Raw genomic sequence first — 11,323 nt, forward strand, 5'->3', positions numbered from 1 at the left:
CTCGTATACAGCAACAAATTGTGTTAATTTTTACTTGTAGCTCTTTTGAAGCAATTTATCTGTCTCTATAGAATACGTGTAAGTGGTAGGAGGAACCGCAAATCAACGTTGAGATCAACAGCCGAGTCAATAGACATCTCACTCATCTGGTTTCCCGCCAAAATGGCTACTCATTTACGAGGGCGGAGAGTGGAATGGTGAGAACCGAAGATCTAGTCTGCAAGCTTATTTGACATTGGCCCGCCAACTAGGCCAAATCAAAACAAGTAGCCCACTCAGTGGGTCAAGAAGGGATATAAGTATTTATTACTGATATCTACGAATGCTGCACATTGACGAACGAACAGGTGAGGATTATCCCTGTCGAAGATCTTAACTGAAAGAAAGTAAAAATATGGTTATTTTCTAGCTATGATTTCCATTAACAGAAGTTACTCGATTGCTTCTCAAATGTATCAATCGCAATTATATTCCCAAGCGCTTGAGGGAGTGGCTGACTGAGCACCACTTCAAGCAACCCAAGGAGGCTTGCGGTCACACAAATCACCAGGAGGGAATATTCGCTCCTCGCATGAATAGACATCGAGGGTGCTTACAATAATTTGACGCCAACGCAATGACGGCGGCACTGACGGATCTGGTAATCCGTTTGGGTATCGTGACGCTAGTAAACTAAATGCTGACAAGCAGAATAGGCCGAAAAGATCTTGCGCTGAGAAGATAAGTCAAGAGATGTACTCTGCAAGAGGGAGTCCTACGCCCTGTTCCATGGATTACAGGAGTGAACAAACTCCCAATAATCCCGAAGAACATTTTGATCTGATTAAAGTAGTAAATTTGAGCGGGGGATCTTTAATGTTCCGCAAAGAAAGTTTCGCAATTCTTACACTTTTTATGGGCGAAGCTTTAAAACTAAATTTGCCAGTAATGCATTTATTGACCCTGCACTTCGGGAATTTAATCCATTATCTAATTCGATCCTGTTTAATTCCCCAAATTTAGAATTTTTTGAGATTTTTTAATTTATTTGCTTAATTTAGTATTTATATTCGATGCTATGATTTTAACTGCTCAATCCGAAGTCTGCAGATTTAACTTAATAAAGCAATAAATTTCAAAAAGCTCTGTGTAACTTCATACAAGAAAGAGTAGCAAAGGTCAAGAGATGGGCCAAGGCAGCCGAACTTTGAGTGAATTCTAGTAAAACAGATCTTTCACTTTTTTCAAACGAATCTGCAATTTATCTGATAATAATCCTCAATTATGATTCTGCATCATTGGATGCATGCGCATAGCAGCCATTGATGCACTGAACGCGATTCAGCATATCTCAATCACAGCAAGTATGAGAAAACAGTGAGCGAGTGTGGCCTTAAAAGTATATTCAAGTAATCATACTACCATTCTTGATAATCAACACCAACTAAGCTTTCCAGTACTCGTCTTCGACATGAGGCCTCGCATACCGACTACCAGTAGAAAGTCATTGAAGGAATGAATGTAGACCCTCTTCTTTTCGTGTTATTCATTAATTATATAAGTAGCTGCTTTACTTTTTCTACGAATTACTTACAAATCTTCACGGCGGTCAAGAATCCTTCCGATACCCTTCTGATGCAACGTGATCTTGATCTTGATCTTAATGTCGTGTCATTCCTTAAATACCAATGATTTAGTATAACATTTTCTAGACTGCTCTATTCTTGAACTAGCACTTATCGTGTTTCTTGGGACTATTTTCGTTACTAAATTCCGTTTAGTAGTCATAGTAGCTACATTGCCAGCACTTGGCTTCATTAGACGTAGCGCTTCTAAATTTACTGACCATATAATTACTTTTTACATCTTATATTCGGTCTCATTTAGTAATCAGGTTTTCAAAAACAGATGTGAACGCATGTAGAAGGTATTTTTAAAATTTGATTTACGTGCTCTGAAACTTGAAACTCCCATTCCAACGCATGAATCTCGTTTATTGCTAATAAATTTAAAAACTTTAGAGGTAGGAGAGTAGGAAAACTCCATCATTTTTATTTACTCATTGTGTTATTAATGAAAATATTGATGGTGCCTATTTGCTAAAAAGATAAGTTTTAATAACAAGGTCACACAACTATTTTTGCTCTTATTGTTAGAGCTAAAGCCACCATGCCACTTGACTTCACTTTCTTTAAGGTTTCTTTTTTGAATCTTTTGACCATCTACGACTTTTGGTTTCCACAAAAACGAGATTTATATTTCAATGCGGAAACAGAAACGAGCTGCCGCAGTTCCCTTAAGGAAATAGCACAGAAACTTGTCACCGGAGTTGGGAAGACACGGAATTCAAACGGCACTGGATGGCAAGTCCTCGACAGAGCTAAAACAATTGATCGCTCTGCGAGAATAGCATCAAATAGACTCCTAAGCATGGATAGAAGCAACTTATGAACTCTCACTGGATACTATACGGACGATGTAGTCTTCGTAATAGCTTCAGGAAATTAGAACTAGCAGAAATAAACGTCTTTCGCTTTTCCGAAGCAGGCGATGAAATGCCAATGCAGCTCCCGCAAAACAAATACTAACCACAGGTGGTGTGACACTAAATCCGATGGTGATACGGGACAAAAATCCTAACGAAGGGCCCAAATTCATAAGAAGCCTTCAATTATAAATTCACGATCTACAAAATAGGACACATCAGAGGTCATAGGACGCAATGGATAAATAAAACCTAACCAAATGTTTACTCTAAGCGACCAATTATGCCATAAAGTGAACTACTTTGCCTTTCTTTCATAACAGCTAATTCTGCAAGCTGCATTTAATTTGACTGTATCAGCCGCTAAACTCATTTTGGGGGTCGAATACGATATTCTAAAAGAAATGCATCCTCCACCAATGCGGAATATTTTTTATTTTATTTTAAAAAAATTGACTTAAAGAGTAAATCTTATAAGCTAATTGTAAATAAAGCGATAGCATCGAGGCCTTACGCTTAAACTGTGTATATGGAGTTATTTTGTATTGTGTCTTAAATTCTATGGTATAGGTTGGTTATTTTAAGGAATTTGGTTATTAAAGATATTGAATCGGAGGTTGGGGAAGATAGATGCGTCATTGGGTTTGAGTTGCTGAAGATTTGTCTTTTGCGGGCGGTGTATAGTGGGCAATGAAGAAGGATATGGGGTATGGTACATGTTACGTCCGGGTTGCACGTGCACGTAGTTGGGTTGGTGTTAGTCATGAAGTGTCCATGTGTAGTCTTTGTATGTCCTAGCCGAAGACGCCCGAACTTTATGACGTCTAGTCGGGTCACCCTATTTTTATTATTTTTTATAAAGTCCGTTATGTGGGTTTTTGTATGGTTTACCTGTTGGTACCAGTCATTGGTTGAGGTCCATGTGTGCTCCTGTTTGTTGTCAAAATGTTTTTTTATATGTTTTTTAATGTCGGTTAAGTTGAAGTTATCTGTCATTAGCGTTGGTGTTTGATGTGCTTGTTTTGCGGTGTAGTCAGCGAATTCATTTCCGGTAATGTTGGCGTGTCCCGGCACCCAAATTAGTTTGATTTTAGGGTATTTCGCTATCATAATGTTTCTTATGGTGGTTGGGTAGTGATCGTAGTTGTATATGTTTGTTATTAAGTTGATGGCCGAGAGGGAATCGGAACATATTGCGAAGTTTTTGTTTTTGCTCTTTATTGTGTTTATAGCTTCACATATGGCTATAATTTCTGCAGAGTATGTTGAGCTATAGCTTGGTAGGTTTGACATTTTTATAAATTCGTTTTGTGAGGTCATGCTGTATGAGTATTGTTGTCGGTCTTAGATCCGTCTGTGTAGATGAAGGTATAGTTGTGGTATTTCTCTTTAATTTCGTAGAACTTTGTTTGATACTGGATTGGGTTCGTGTTGTTTTTGTTTAAGTTACTTAGGGTAGTATTAATTGCTTTAGGGTTTAGTATCCAGGAAGGCGAGTTGTGGATGGTATGTTTTGGATGTTTTGTAGGTAGATTGAGTTTTGCACTGAGGTTTAATATTTTGCCTATGGCTGGCTCTTGTTTGGGTATGTATTTTCTTTTTTTGTAGTTTTGGGCGATGTTGTGGAGCGGGTTGTGTTTTGATAATAGGACTATGAATAAGTTCGTTACGGTTTTACAACAGATGGCGTAACTTGATTATTATTCCATCGATCCACATTTCCAAACATTCATTGGAGAGCTACTGTCGTAAGGCACAAACGTCAGTATAAGTTTTTTATTTGAAGCGTAAACAACAATATTTTTACCACACTTGAAAATGTCGAATTTCGTGCCAAATAATGTGTTTTTGCGGGGAATTCTTCTTCATTATTTTAATATGAAGAAAAAAGCAGCCGAAAGTCATCGTATCTTGGTGGAAGTTTATGGTGAGCATGCTCTATCTGAGCGAACGTGCCAGAAGTGGTTTGCACGCTTTAAAAGTGGTGATTTTGGCTTGGAAGACGAAGAACGCGAGGGTGCACCGCCAAAGTTCATGGATACCGAATTGGAGGAATTGCTCGATCAAGATCCGGCTCAAACGCAAGAAGAGGTTGCAAAAACTTTGGGAGTTGATCAATCAACCATTTCCAAACGTTTAAAAGCCATGGGAATGATCCGAAAGGTAGGCCATTGGGTGCCGTATGAATTGAAGCCAAGAGACGTTGAACGCCGTTTTATGGCATGCGAACAACTGCTTCAACGGCACAAAAGAAAGGGTTTTTTGCTTCGAATTGTGACTGGCGATGAAAAGTGGGTCCATTACGACAATCCAAAACGTCGGGCAACGTATGGATACCCTGGCCATGCTTCAACATCGACGTCGGCGCAGAATATTCATGGCCTGAAGGTTATGCTGTGTATCTGGTGGGACCAGCTGGGTGTTGTGTATTATGAGCTACTGAAACCGAATGAAACGATTACGGGGGATGTATACCGACGACAATTGATGCGTTTGAGCCGAGCACTGCGAGAAAAACGGCCGCAATACGCCGATAGACACGACAAAGTTATTTTGCAACATGACAATGCTCGGCCACATGTTGCACAAGTGGTCAAAACATACTTAGAAACGCTCAAATGGGATGTCCTACCCCACCCGCCGTATAGTCCAGACCTTGCGCCATCCGATTACTATCTCTTCCGATCGATGCAACATGGCCTGGCTGACCAGCACTTCCGTAATTACGATGAAGTCAAAAAATGGATCGATTCGTGGATTGCGGCAAAACCGACCGAATTTTTCACAAAGGGAATCCGTGAATTGCCAGAAAGATGGGAAAAAGTAGTAGTAAGCGATGGACAATATTTTGAATATTAAATTTGTAACCATTTTACGTCAATAAAGTTTCAAATTTCGAAAAAAAACCGCACGAACTTATTCATATTCCTATTACAAAAATTGTTTTAAATAACCTTGCCGTGGTCAAGTCTCTCTGATTTTCTACCGATCGTATATTGGCTTCGAAGAGTATGTTAGCAATTGGAGTGGTGCGCAGAGCCCCCAGGGCAGTTCTTATAGCTGAATTAAGTATTGTTTTGGTTTTTTTCAACTGTGAGTTTGAGGCGAACCCGTACAAAAAAATGCCATAATTTATTTTCGGAATGAGTAGCGTTTTGACCAATGTGAGTAAAGTTTGGGTATCACAATTAAACTTTGGAGTGGCCAGGCACTTTATGACATTAAGTTGTGTTATCAGTGCTGAGCTCATTAAATCTATGTGAGAGTTCCACATGTATCTTTTGTTGAATATGACGCCTAGTACTCTTAATTCATTGCTTGGCTGGAGATTTATTTTCTGCGATAAGATTGTGCATTTGCAATTGTGTTTACGACAAATGTGGATGTATTTGCTTTTTGTTTGAGATAGTCTTGTTCCTGAATGCTTGCACCAGTCTAGTATGTCCCTGAAAATGCTCCTCATGTCTATTACTGGATTTTTTCCTTTTTTTTCTTTAATTATTATATAGAAGTCGTCCGCGTATGCGCAGAAATCGAATTCTTTGTGACGAGATATGATGGAGCTTAGTTTGTTGTACGCGATGAGGAAAATAATGACGGATATGGGTGAGCCCTGGGGGGTTCCATTGGCCATGGGCCGGATATCGGATAATTGGTTTTGGACGCGTACCGCAAATTTACGGTGGGTCATGAAGTTTATGACGTATTTCGTAATTTTGGAGCCGAGTTTCCACCTTTTGAGCTGCTCCACTATACTGTGTATGCCGATTCTGTCGTAGGCCTTTTCGAAATCGAGGGATATGAGGGTTAGATGGCTTTTTGAAGAGAGTCTAGTTGACGCTAAATAATCTAAGAAAAGTAGAGTATCTGCTGTTGATTTTCCTCTCATAAAACCCGTTTGACGGTTATTGAGTAGCTTGTGTTTTGTTACAAGCCACCAAAGCCGATTTGCGATTATTTTGTCTAGAACTTTAGCAAGACAGAGGTTAAGTGATATCGGTCTATACGAATTTGCAAGGGTTTTCTGTGTTTTGGGTTTCGGGAGCGGTATAACTAAACTATATTTGAAGCTTTGTGGAATGTAATTTTGAAAAACGGAGTTATAGAATCTTAACAGGTGTTGTTTAAATGACTTTGAAGAGTTTTTGATCATTGGATACGATATTCTATCTATGCCTGGTGTTTTCCCTTTCAATTTACTGAGTGCTGATGTTAATTCTATGTAGTTTATATCTTGCTCTATAATTATCGACTTTTGGGAAGGAATCCAGTCGACTGGGACGTTTATTGTTGTTCTCTTTCTGGTTTGAAAGTCGATAGGGAAGTTGAGATCTGACGCGTTTTCGCTCAAGAATGTAGCGATTTCATTGGCGATGTCTTTGGGGTTTGTATACATCTGGCTTGGATTTTTGTGCGATTGTAGGCAGTGAATACCATGAGATAATTTGTACCCGCAGAATCGTCTAATGTTTGTCCAGATGGTTTTTGTGGGTGTATTGGGATTTATGTCTTCTGTCAATTTCTGTATCGATAACTGTTTGGTTGTCTTTATTTCGCGTTTTAATTTGGAATTAACTTTCTTGTAGTTAAAGAGATTTTCCTGAGTCATATTTCTTCTAAATATGTTGAATAGTCTATTTTTTTTTTGCTTTTAAGTTAGTAAGGTGGCTATTCCACCAAGGGACAGTTTTCGATTTGTTATGGGGTTTTGTTTGAGGGATTGATTCGTTAGCTGATTGTAGTAAAATTTTTTTTAGGTTGGAGGCTTCGGAATTAATGTTATGGCTAATAGGTCTGATTGACTCGTAGTGAGTACATTTTCTTTCGAATAGTGCCCAATTTGCAAGATTGACTTGGAATTTGGGCTTGAAGAGTGTTTGCGAGTGATTTCTTGTTGGAAATAAGGAAATAATAATCGGAAAGTGGTCGCTTCCATTTAAGTCGTCTAGGATCTTCCATTCCGCATGTGCGGCGAGATCGGGAGAGCAGAAAGTCAAGTCGAGGTGAGTGAGCGTGTTATGTGTGGAAAGGTGAGTGGGAGATTTGTCATTTAAAAGTATATAGTTGGATTGGTTGATGAAGTTTGCTAGTATGTTACCCTTTCGGTTATTTTTGTGTGAGCCCCAATCTTGGTGCCTGCTGTTAAAATCCCCTGTAATAATGTGTGAGTCCTGTGTTTGGTTCAATACGTTTTCTAAGCTGTGTGTCTGAAAGTTGGAGGAGGGCGGAATGTATGCCGATGTAATTCTGAATTTTCTTAAAGAAAAAATTTCTAATGTTACGTTGTCGAAATCTTTGCTTGTTGATACCATTTGGTGTTGGATGGATTTATGTACTAGAAGGGCTGCTCCACCGTATGGCAGATTTGAGTTGTAGGAATACAGTGAAAAATTTTTGGGGATAGGAATATTTTGGAAGTTTGAGGGTAAGTGGGTTTCTTGTATAGATATAATTTGTGGTTTGTATGTTTTTAATAGTAGTAATAATTCATTGTAGTTGTTTATATAACCGTTCATATTCCATTGCAGTATTTGAAACGTCATATCAAGTGGAGTTATAGTGTAAATATTATCTAAGTATTTTTTTGTGGTTGCGTTTGCTTATTTATAAATTACTATGTATAGATTATTGTACTTATGTGTGTGTTTATGTGAGTGTGTTCGTGTATGGATAGTTGGTGTATGTATACTCTATTTGTTGTTTAGTCGGTTGCCATTGATTCAGAAGATTCTGAATCGCCGTTGTTTAAAGTAGCTGGGCTTGTGCTGCGCTTGGCTCTTTTTGTTGTCTTGTTTATCTTTTTTATTTCCTTTTTGGTTCTGTTGGATATATTTTTTGGCAAGATTCTGATTTTGTTTTCTTTCACAATTTTTTGTATGGTATTTTCTGGAGTAATGGTGCTGTTGAGTAAGACGTCTGAGTAGTCGGTTTGTTCTCTTTGCGTGGAGGCCGATGTATGTGGTGGAGGCGAATTATGTGGTAGGATTGATGAGTGTGATGGATTATTGTTGGTGTTGTTGGAGCTGGTTGCTTGCGTTTTGTCAATTTTTGGTGTTCTGGTTGTTATTGGTGTGTGAGTTGTGGGTTGTGTTGGAATTTATGTTGGTATAATTGCTGCCTTCTTTGCGTATGATGTGTTTTGTGGGTGACGGTCTTCGTATGTAGTGATTGCTTTTCGTCTATCCACTTTTTCTAGTGTTATGATGGCTTGTATTTCCCTTTCTTTTATGAATATTGGACATACATATTTTATTCAAGGCATTGTGGTTTGTGTTGTTAATTCCTTGCTGGATGCAACTGCTGCAAGCAGTGGGGTTAGTGCACTTCTCGTTTAGTTCAGGGTCGGTGTGGGAGGCTTTTGCACAGTTTATGCATACTTGAGTATTATTGCATACTCTTTGCGAGTGTCCGTAATAGGACTATGAATAAGTTCGTGCGGTTTTTTTTCGAAATTTGAAACTTTATTGACGTAAAATGGTTACAAATTTAATATTCAAAATATTGTCCATCGCTTACTACTACTTTTTCCCATCTTTCTGGCAATTCACGGATTCCCTTTGTGAAAAATTCGGTCGATTTTGCCGCAATCCACGAATCGATCCATTTTTTGACTTCATCGTAATTACGGAAGTGCTGGTCAGCCAGGCCATGTTGCATCGATCGGAAGAGATAGTAATCGGATGGCGCAAGGTCTGGACTATACGGCGGGTGGGGTAGGACATCCCATTTGAGCGTTTCTAAGTATGTTTTGACCACTTGTGCAACATGTGGCCGAGCATTGTCATGTTGCAAAATAACTTTGTCGTGTCTATCGGCGTATTGCGGCCGTTTTTCTCGCAGTGCTCGGCTCAAACGCATCAATTGTCGTCGGTAGACATCCCCCGTAATCGTTTCATTCGGTTTCAGTAGCTCATAATACACAACACCCAGCTGGTCCCACCAGATACACAGCATAACCTTCAGGCCATGAATATTCTGCGCCGACGTCGATGTTGAAGCATGGCCAGGGTATCCATACGTTGCCCGACGTTTTGGATTGTCGTAATGGACCCACTTTTCATCGCCAGTCACAATTCGATGCAAAAAACCCTTTATTTTGTGCCGTTGAAGCAGTTGTTCGCATGCCATAAAACGGCGTTCAACGTCTCTTGGCTTCAATTCATACGGCACCCAATGGCCTACCTTTCGGATCATTCCCATGGCTTTTAAACGTTTGGAAATGGTTGATTGATCAACTCCCAAAGTTTTTGCAACCTCTTCTTGCGTTTGAGCCGGATCTTGATCGAGCAATTCCTGCAATTCGGTATCCATGAACTTTGGCGGCGCACCCTCGCGTTCTTCGTCTTCCAAGCCAAAATCACCACTTTTAAAGCGTGCAAACCACTTCTGGCACGTTCGCTCAGATAGAGCATGCTCACCATAAACTTCCACCAAGATACGATGACTTTCGGCTGCTTTTTTCTTCATATTAAAATAATGAAGAAGAATTCCCCGCAAAAACACATTATTTGGCACGAAATTCGACATTTTCAAGTGTGGTAAAAATATTGTTGTTTACGCTTCAAATAAAAAACTTATACTGACGTTTGTGCCTTACGACAGTAGCTCTCCAATGAATGTTTGGAAATGTGGATCGATGGAATAATAATCAAGTTACGCCATCTGTTGTAAAACCGCACGAACTTATAAATAGACCTATTATCTTAAGCATTTGGTGCATCGGATGGGAAGTGGGATGTATGGTCTTATTTTTACTTTTTCGTAGCCGATAAGTAGGTCGTCTGGCAGTGTTGGGTGGTCGAACGTGATGATTAGTAAACCGGTTTCGATTAAACTTTGGTCCATTTTTTTCATTATTTTTCTTACTTCACTTACATTTTGGTGTTTCAGTTCTTCTTTGATTATTTCCTCTGGTATCCCTTTCAATTCCCTTGAGAAAATAACACCTTTTGTGGTGTTTAGGGTGTTATGTTCTGTGACTTCCACTTTTATGGTGGGTGTGAATGATGTGAGAGTAATTAGTTTTGTTGCTTGTGCATGAGTTTTCGTTTTTATTAAAATATTTCCACTTTTTATTTTTTTACACAATTCTACCTCTCCACCGCACACTGAGTCGATAACCCTTTTTATTAGGAAGGGGGACACTTTTACTAGCGTTTCTGTGTTTTCGATTCTTGATATAATATAACTAGGTATTTTGGTGCGTTAGTATTATTTTTCAGTATTTTGTTTTTGTTCGTTGTTAAAACGAGATGGTTGTTTGCTTTTCCTCGATCCGGTGGATCGTCCATTTTTCTACTTTGTTTTTGTCATCGCTTGTGTAATTGTTATTTTCCTTTGTTCCTTGTTTATTTTTTAGTTGTTGATAGTGCAGCTGCACGTTTATTTGGGTTTGTGTTATTGTTGTTTGTTTGTTTGACAATATGGTATGCTGTTGTTCGTTCTTTTGTTTTGTGGGTTTTACCAGTTTGTAGTCTTTGATAGTTATTCACTGAATATATATGCGCACTCAGATAAATCACAACCGTTCGCGTTGGGTGATAGTCGGAGACCAATGCAGAATATTATTTTTCTACTATTTGGCTTACAGAGTTTTTTGCGTCATTAATTGAACATTCAACGAACCGAATATGCAAAAATACCGTTACAAATATGCAAATTTTAGTTCAACTAAATTTGCCTTTTACATATTTCATTTCACATTGAAAAGCTGATCACATAAGATTTTATATTTTAAAATTTTCCTTTATACCTTCAATCATTTTCCATATAACTTCAATCAGAAAGGTTTTGGTATTGACTAACACAGGGTGACATTTCAGTTTTCGTCAGTGTGTTTCTGCTGGGAAAAAATATCAG

The sequence above is a fragment of the Anastrepha ludens genome, chromosome 6 (assembly GCF_028408465.1).
Source record: "Anastrepha ludens isolate Willacy chromosome 6, idAnaLude1.1, whole genome shotgun sequence".
In the NCBI taxonomy this organism is placed as follows: Eukaryota; Metazoa; Arthropoda; class Insecta; order Diptera; family Tephritidae; genus Anastrepha; species Anastrepha ludens.